We start from the raw sequence: 9,822 nt of genomic DNA, 5'->3' as shown, positions 1-9,822 counted from the left end.
GCCCATGCAAACGCAGAGTGAACGTGCAAATTCCACACAGACAGTCACCCGAGACAGGGATTGAACCCAGGTCCCTAATGCTATGAGGCAGCAGTGCTATTTGTGCTGCCCAATTTTCCAGTGACCAAAGTAATGCAGCTACATGTAGCCCAGGCTGCTTGTTTTGGATTCTCAACTTTTATTATCCCAAGCTGATGGAATTCTACATGAGAGAGAGAGAGAGCTTCTGAACATCCAGGCTTTCAGTGCTCCCCACTGGGAGGAGACTCAGCCTTTGAAAGATATGAGTTCCATAAAAAATTCAACTCCACACCCACAGCTGTTAGACTTCGACTTGCATGGAATCTGACGCTGAACAAAATATCAACTGTTGCAGAAAGATTGAAAAGTTATAAAGAACTTCTTTATTCAGAGAGTGAAACTCTTTACCAGAGGAAGCAATTGAGTTGTATCATTTAGATGCACTTAAGGAGTTGACTCAAGGAGCAAGTAAGGGAGAAGGGAATGGAGGGCTATGCTGGTTGAGAGGAGGGTGGGTCTAGGGCTGTTTGGACTGTTTTGGTTGGATGTCTGCGGCTTTGCTGTTGTTTCTCTGCAATCTTCTGATTTCATGTGCCCTGTAAATTGCCTACTGGTTTATACTAGCTGTGTATGTTTTTAAAAATGTTATTTTAGTTTCTGAAATTGTATCTAGATTTTCATCCTTTGTTTATCTATCCATCTTCATTGTTCTGATTCACTATATCCTTTTGTTTATCTATGATATTGTATGAAAATTATTATTTTAAAGGATCTGTCGCCCCCTTGTGGGTAATTATTGTTATTTATGGTTCCTATTCTAGACAGTGATGTGGCGATACTCCCTTTGATTTTTTGAGATTGGATTAAATCGATTTATATATTGATGGGAGGACTATATTAATATCTTTGTTTTCAGTGTTTTCCATTTGAGCAGAGATTATGTTTTCCTATTATGTATTTGGTAACTTTCCAAATACCAAATGCCCCACCCCAACACCAACTTGCGTGGTGCTGGTCAATTAAAAATGCTGGTTAACCTGTTGCAGTTTGTACGAAATGAAGGAATTGAATGAAAACATGTCTTAAGGTCTGATGCAGCTCTCAGACGCTTATAACCTCTCCACCTTTGACTCTATCCACTCGAAACTCTGAAGGCAAAGAACTTCAAACTGTATCCATTTGTTTTGCAATCATATAAAGTCATATAGCAAGAAAGAGACCCTTCAGCCCATTAGTCTGTACTGGTCAGATACAACCACCCAACTAGTCAATCCAATTTTCCAGCATTTAGCTGATAGTCTTATATGCTTTGGCATTGCAACTGCATATCTAAATACTCTTAAATGTTATGATGGTAAACTGTCAATGTTCGTATTTTTCTACAGCAATAGTGACACCTATTACAATACAGTTACTACACAGGTGTTACTAAGGGATGGAGGGGAGGGGGTTATTGGATTTAGGAAGTTAAAAATCACACAACACCAGTTTATAGTCCAACAGGTGTATTTGGAAGCACTGGCTTTCAGAGCGCTGTTCTTTCATCAGGTAGTTGTGGAGTATAAGATTGTGAGAAATGAAGGAATTGAATGAAAACATATCTTAAGGTCTATAGCAGCTCTCAGACACTTATAACCTCTCCACGTTTGACTCTATCCACTTTAAACTCTGAAGTCAAAGTACTTCAAACTGTATCCATTTGTTTTGCAATCATATAGAGTCATACAACAAGAAAGAGACCCTTCAGCCCATTGCGTTGGTAATGGTCAGATACAACCACCCAGAGTTACTGGTTGAAGCAGATACTATGCCAGCATTCATGATCAAATTGGGTAGGAGCTTGGAGGAAAAAAAGATAGACTCATGGGCTCAAGGTGAGAAATGTGATTGAAAAAATTCATTTGTGTACACAATGAACACCAGCACAGAAGGGTTGGACCATCCTGGTACGTGCTGTAACTCTTATCTATGCATTTTTTTCTACTATGCATTTGGTGACCTTACATAATAATACAAGGATTCATAGCCTGAGGCATCAACCTTCCTACAAAAGCAGAAACTGCTGGAGAAACTCAGCAGCTCTGGCAGCAACTATGGGGGAGAAAGCAGAGTCAACATTTCAACTCCAGTGACGACTCTTCTTCTGAACTGATGGTAGCTGAGAAAAGGTGATATTTATTTTTGAAGTTGGCGGGGGAAGGAATAGAGCTGGAGCCCAGAGGCAGAGAATGATGGGCAGACAAAGTTATGGAAGATAATATGCCGGGTAGAGAGAAAGGTTAATGATGGAGATGATGAGTTGGTGAAAATGGGTTGGCTCTGCTGAAAGCAGCCCATCTCATCAAAAGGGCAATGGTGTTGGGCAGGTAGAGGACACAGAACGTGTTCAACCTGTAAAATCATTGAACTTGATATTGAGGCCTGTAGGCTGCAGGGACCTTGGATATCTCTGCCAAATGTATTGTTGGAAATGGAGCTCTAGGATCAGACTCATCAGCCACATAATGGCCAACAGAACCCATGAGCAGCGACATGGAATCTTCTGGGGAGATAATCATACTCGATAGTGAATGATCACCAATTACAACGATGATAACAAATAAACTGTAACGTTTTCCCAGTAACGGATGTTAAGCCAACTCACCCAGCTAAATTTTTTGTCTCCTTTTGTAAAAACTGTTACATCAACAGTTTTCTAATCCACTGAGACTTATCCAGAATCTAAGGATTCTTGGAACATTATTACCAGTGGTGCATCCATCGTCTCTGTGGCCACTTCCTTTAAAACCCTTGGAGGAAACACCCTAGGTTCGAGGACTTATTGATCTTTTGCTCTGCTGGTTTCCCCAGTACTTTTTCTCGTTTATTTCCTCCCCCTTTCCTTCTCAAACTGCTGCACTGTCTGAACCCCTTCACTTTCTGACTCAGAGGTGGGAATTCTATCACTAAGCTTGACTCTGTGTCTTCATGGTGACTGAACAAGAGCAAAGGGAAGCACCTACTCCTCAGTGGTTGTGATTCTCCCAGGTGCCCTGATGGACAGGAAGGGGCCAGAGGGATTTCAAATTCCTTTTAGTCCAGTTCTGAGATGGGAGCCATTGACTGGCCACGTGGGTTGCAAATTTTTATTAATTCCAAATTAAAATCCTAGGGTTTTAAAGGAATTGACTACAGAGATGATGGATGCACTGGTAGTATTATCCGCAATCTACCTGGACTTGACCTCGCTTCTAATTAAGCAATGCTTCAATTTGAAAGTTGTCCACTATATTTTCAAATCCTCTGATGGTCTGGCCCTCTGAGGTATCGACCTTCCTGTTGAGCAATTGTTAGATAGAGATGGTTTTTCCATAATAAACCACCTAGTGGGGAATCGAGGCTCCACCGTTCCTGTCTCAATATCAAAGTTCAGCTGGGACAAGTTTTCGGAGGATTGACCTGTGGGGAAGAGAAGAATGCCATTTGACTGAAAACAGCTTTGACAGCCGCCAGCCAATATTGAAGAAACCAATGATTGCATTTGACAGCTGCTGAGAGCACAGAATCCCCTAAAGCTTTCAAAAGAATGTAACTCTGTAATCAGGTTCCCTCCATTAGCCTGTTAAAGCTCATTTGGTTTTATTGACTTGGCTTTACTTTTCCTGGCACACTAATCTACTCCAGAGACTGAGCTCCTTACAAGATTACCTTGAAGAAACTGGGTCTTCGATCTTGCCTGGGCAGTCATCCATGTAGTGATCGTGCTTGCTGAAAGGTGTAAGAATGAGAGGTTGGGTGCGGGGGAACCAAATGCAGAATCAGGAATCTTAGTTCATTTTGGTAGCCTGTTGGAAAGGCTTCTTTGGAGACTTCCCTGACCTCTCACCTACTAACTATTGCTGCTCGTGCACAGTCACTGGCCAAAGCTGAGGTGCTCAGTTCTCAGGCAGGGTCACCGGACTCAAAATGTTAACTCTGATTTCTCCTCACAGATCCTGCCAGACATGCTGAGCTTTTCCAGCAATTTCTGTTTTTGTTTCTGATTTACAACATCTAGAGTTTTTTTTTCGGGTTTTGCTCAGTTTTATGGTTGGCTTGACCACAAATAATTAAAGAGGACTCAAGTAACGGTCGACGTATTAGCGATTTTTGAGAAGACTTGTAGCTCAGGTTGATTATATGATTTGGAGATGCCGGTGTTGGATTGGGGTGTACAAAGTTAAAAATCACACAACACCAGATTATAGTCTGACAGGTTTAATTGGAAGCACACTAGGTTTCGGAGCGACGCTCCTTCATCCACAACCACCTGATGAAGAAGCGGCGCTCCAAAAGCTAGTGCTTCCAATTAACCCTGTTGGACTATAACCTGGTTTATGTGTGATTTTTAAGGTTGATGATAAATATGTAAGTTAGCTGGCTAAGTTGGAAGTTTTGTTTTCAGATGTTTTGTCACCATATTAGGTAACATTATCAGTGAGAGTCTCCATTGAAGTGTTGGTGGTATGTCCCACCTCTCTATTTATAGGTCTTGGTTTCTTAAGGTGAGTGCTGTCCTTTCCAGTTTTTTTTTCAAGGTAAGATAGATAGGATCAAAATCGATGTGTTTATTGATGGAGTGTATCATTTTCCCCTTGCCCACTTCTTCATCATTCCAGAAAGGATAGACATGAATTTATTTAACACCCTCTAGAATGACCCAAAGGCAATTAACGTCTTTCAGTCAGTAGCCAAACAATTTGTGCACAGTCCAGAAACTGCAATGGTGGTTCTAGGATTGGTATTGACTAAGACATGGGAGAACTCTTCTATTCCTTTTCCAAGGGCATTTAAATTCATCTGAACAAATTATCTCATCCAAAACCAATATCTCCAAAAATGTTAAGCGTCCCCTCTGTACTTAGCTGTGCCTATCATTCGACATTATGTAAGGCGTGGAATGGGTCTTGAGCCCACAAGCCTCTGATCAGGTAAAAAGGCAAAATACACAGTCGTAGACCTTTTTGGGTTCTCAGTGAAACCAAGAGGAATTGCAAAGAGAGGGAAGGTCTTTTCGACCGTGCTGTTACCAATCCTCACTCTGCTGAGGATTATGGTTCAATTGTGTATCCCTGAGTCTGGCTCCATTGTTTTTCCAAGCTGGATATTTGCAGGCAACACTTTCATTTGGAACTCTCATAAAAGTGCAAATTGTAACAATTTATGCAAGTTCCCTAATACCTGATGCAGGTGACTGTTACTAACATCTAGAGGTAAAATGATAATTTCAGCTCAAACAATTTTGTTTATTCCAATTTGGTTTCCTGACCCTGCCTTAGGTGATCAACGGCAGTTATTTTAGGTTTATGTTTCTTCCTTCTTGTAACCATTTTAGTCATGGAAGTCTTGATATTAACATCAGATGATGGAAGTTGAAAATTGATAGTCTATGGATGTAAGTTTGCTGAATGAGCTGGAAGGTTCGTTTTCAGATGTTTTGTCACAATACTAGGTAACGTCTTCAGTGAGCCTCCAGTGAAGCACTGGTGGTATGGCCTACTTTTTATTTATGTGTTTAGGTTTCCTTGGGTTGGTGATGTCATTTCCTGTTCTTTTTCTCTGGGCATAGTAAATGGGATCCAAGTCAATGTGTTTGTTGATAGAGTTCTGGTTGGAATGCCATGCTTCCAGGCTTGTCCTAGGATGAATGTGTTGTCCCAGTTGAAGTAGTGTCCTTCCTCATCTGTATGTAAAGATACTAGTGAAAGTGAATCATGTCTTTTTGTGGCTAGTTGATGTTCATGTAACCTGGTGGCTAGTTTACTGCCTGTTTGTCCAATGTAGTGTTTGTTGCAGTTCTTGTAAGGTATTTTGTAAATTACATTAGTTTTGCTTGTTGTCTGTATAGGGTCTTTCATGTTCATTAACTGCTGTTTTAGTGTGTTGGTGGGTTTGTGGGCTACCACGATGTCAAGGGGTCTGAGTAGTCTGGCAGTTATTTCGGAGATGTCTTTGATGTAGGGGAGAGTGGCTAGGGTTTCTTGACGTATTTTGTTGGAAACCTTCAAGACCGTCAATAATACCCTTACTGGCATAAAATTCACTAAAGAGGAGGAAAACAGCAACAAACTGCCATTCCTGGATGTCAGCAGAGTGAACAGCTAATGGGGAACTTCAAACCAGCGTCTACAAGAAAAGAGCAGGAACAAATACTGAACTACAGAAGCAATCATCCCAGCATCTACAAACAGAGCTGCATTAGAACATTACTTCAATGAGCCACCACACACTGCAGCACAGAGAAACTATGTAAAGCAGAGGAAAATCACCACTACAGTGTATTCAAAAAGAACGGGTACCCACTGAAGACAGTCTGCCAATTTCTCAGCAACAAACCTAAACATGCAGACAAAACACGTCCAAAAACCCTAGCGACTTTCCCCTACATCAAATACATCTCAGAAATGACTGCTAGACTACTCAGACCTCTTATTATCATGGTAGCCCACGAACCCACCAGCACACTAAAACAGCAACTAATGAACTTGAAAGACCCTATACAGCCACCTGGTGTGTTCTGTGGTGGAACTGGTCCTCCTGGGAGCAGATGCAGCAGACGTGGAGGAATTGGGAATATGGGCTAGTATTTTTCCAGGAGGTAGAGTGGGAGGAGTTATAATCCAGGTAGCTGTGGGAGTCGGTGGATTTGTAGAAAATGTTGGTGTTGAATCAGTCATTGTTGATAAAGATGGAGAGTTCCAGGAAGGGGAGGGAGGTGTCAGAGATGATCCAGGTGAATTTAAGGTCTGGGTGGAATGTGTTGGTGAAGTTGATGAGGTGTTCAACCTCCACGTGGGAGCACGAGGTGGCACCGATGCAGTCATCAATCTAGTGGAGGAAAAGGTGGCAAGTGGTGCCAGTGTAGCTCCGGAGGATGGACTGTTCTATGTAGCTGACAAAGAGATGGGCATAGCTGGGGCCCATGCGGGTGTCCATGGCTACCCCTTTTGTCTGGAAGATGTGGGAGGATTGGATGGAGAAATTGTTGAGGTTGAGCACCAGTTCAGCCAAATGAATAAGTGTATCAGTGGAAGGTGGGGACGTTGGGAGAGGAAGAAACAGAGGGCTTGGAGGCCCTGGTCATAGCAGATGGAGGTGTACAGGAACTGGATATCCATGGTGAAGATGAGAAGTTGGGGGCTGGGGAAACGGAAGTCTTGGAGGAGGTGGAGGGCGTGGGTGGTGTCCCAAACGTATGTGGGGAGTTCCTGGACAGGGGGGATAGGACAGTAATGAGGTAGGTGGAGATGAATTCGATGGGTTGGGAGCAGACTGAGTGTGCCAAACTACCACTGCAAGCCCTTTATCTGCTGGTTTGATGGTGAAGTTAGGGTTGAGCAGAGAGAGTGGAGGAGGGTTGTGCGTTGTGAGGGTGAGAGGTAGGAATGAGGGAGGGGGTAGACAGGTTGAGGTGGTTAATGTCTTAGTGGCATAAAGAGGTCAAGGGCGGGTAATAGACAGTCACGGGATGTCCAGGTGGATAGGATGTCTTGGGAAGGGATCCTTGGAAGGTGTACGGGAGTCTTGATGAAAAAAGTAAATTTGGAGGTAGAGACGGTGGAAGAAGTGTTCGACATCACGATGCTTATTGAACTCATTGATGCGTGGACGGAGGGAGATAAAGGTAAGACCTTTGCTGAGGACTGATCGTTCATCCTCAGTGAGGGGGAGGTCTGGGGGATAGCGAAAACACAGCAGGCCTGGGAGCTAGGACCTGGTATAGGGCTATAGCTAGGAGTGGGGGTGGAGACTGTAACTGGAGTGAGTGTGGTAGTAGCAGGACTGGGGGACGTGATGTTATTTGTGGAAGTGATGCTCACCACGGGGTTCTGGGGGGGAGGGGGGGAATGGTGACAGTGGGATCAGTGGGGGGGGGTGCGTGTTGGCAGTTTGCAGGTGTGTGGCCTCAGTGGGGACGGAAGTGGTAGTGATAACGGCAGCTGCGGGGGCAGAAGTCACAGAACGCGTGGCATCAGTGATGACATAGGGAGCAGAAGTGGCGGAACTTGTGGTGTAGGTGATGATGCAAGGGGTGGAAGTAGCTGCAGCAGCGGATGCAAAGGGGGCAGAAGTCGCAGGACGTATGGCATGGGTGATGTCAGAGGGGGCAGAAGTGGCTGTGGCGGCAGCAATGGGGGTGTGCAGAAGTATGTTTTCGGTTGGGCCTTGCGTCGCTCTCAGTGGCGGTGGATTTGGTAGCAATCACGGCAGTAGTTGGTTGTCCAGCGTTTGTGGTGGCTGTTGTCTGGCTGATGGTCGCGGAGGCACGAGCAGCCGATGATGTTACCTAGTATGGTGACAAAACGTCTGAAAATGAACTTTCCAGCTCAGCGAGCAAACTTACATCCAGAACCTCAACCTGGCTACCAATCTTCTCAAAACTCGTTAATTGATAATCTATGTTTTACCACTACTATGACAGCAGCAAGCAAATAACAATGGGATTGGAAAGGAAGATCATCTGGATTATTTAAAGGTCCTATCTGCTGCTTCTCAGAAAGGAGACTTGAGAACAATAAAATCCATTGGCCGACCTCAAGAGCAATCATTTCAGTAGAGGTTCTACGTTCACATTCAGTAGCCTAGAACATCTGTGAAACCTGGCCCAAGCACTTTGTGATTAACACATTCATGTTGGGTTGTTTTGGGGTGAACTATAAATGGAGGGTGATGGGGAGGTTAGGGCGGCTGCCAGCACATGTCACACCAGCACAACAGAGAATTCTGGCTGCCCCCCTTCCCCATTGATCATTTCACAGGATGCTGCACCTCTCCTGATGGCTAACCACATTCCAACCCTACCCCTTTTCTGTGTCTGTATTCCCATCCCTCACTCCCACCTCTCACTGCTGGCCACACCCAACCCCCAGACTAAACCTCACTCCTATCCCTACTTATATCTTTACGCCCCCACCCTACCTCCAAACCCATACCTACCATTGTCTCCACACATGCCCTTACTTCTATCTCTACCCCTACACGTAATGCTAAGCCCATCCCAACCCTTCCACCTACCCTACATTTATCCTTCCCCCTAATACTACACCCAGCCCTACCTCCACCCTTACCTTTGCCCCCTCTAAACCCAGCCCTATCTCAACCTTTACCTTTGCCTCCCCCAAACCCAGCCTTACCTCAATCCTTACCCTAACTCCTCATGACTTTACATCCATCACTGAGCTCACCAACTATGCGCACATTTTGAGCATGCTAGTCACAGTGCCACCTAGTGGAGGAACCTTCAGAAATATGCAGGAGGCTCGAACACGTTCCTTTTGTTTGCAGAGGACACGTCTCTCTGTATGTATGTATGTCACTGGTACTTAGAATAAATGAGCTCAACTTTATTATATTAAATTGTTTGTTCTTGCAGCTATTAGTATGGCCACACAGATTGTTCATCAAGTCCTGAACAATTAATTTAAATGAAACCATGGGGGGGGTGAGGGGAACCACAGCCACATACTGATGTATATTGAAATTGATCGAAGTTTCTTCACACAAAAGATAACGATTATACAGAACAGATAAATCCTAGAATCACTGAAGCTACACTGGGAAAGTGATGGATAAAGTTAAGTGGCTTTCCTTACGCAAGATTTGGAGATGCCGGTGTTGGACTGGGGTGTACAAAGTTAAAAATCACACAACACCAGGTTATAGTCCAATAGGTTTAATTGGAAGCACACTAGCTTTCGGAGCGACGCTCCTTCATCAGGTGATAGTGGAGGGCTCAATCCGATTTAAACCTGTTGGCCTATAACCTGGTGTTGTGTGATTTTT

This window comes from Chiloscyllium punctatum, chromosome 45 (assembly GCF_047496795.1).
Source record: "Chiloscyllium punctatum isolate Juve2018m chromosome 45, sChiPun1.3, whole genome shotgun sequence".
Lineage (NCBI taxonomy): Eukaryota > Metazoa > Chordata > Chondrichthyes > Orectolobiformes > Hemiscylliidae > Chiloscyllium > Chiloscyllium punctatum.
This window is presented reverse-complemented; position numbering follows the sequence as displayed.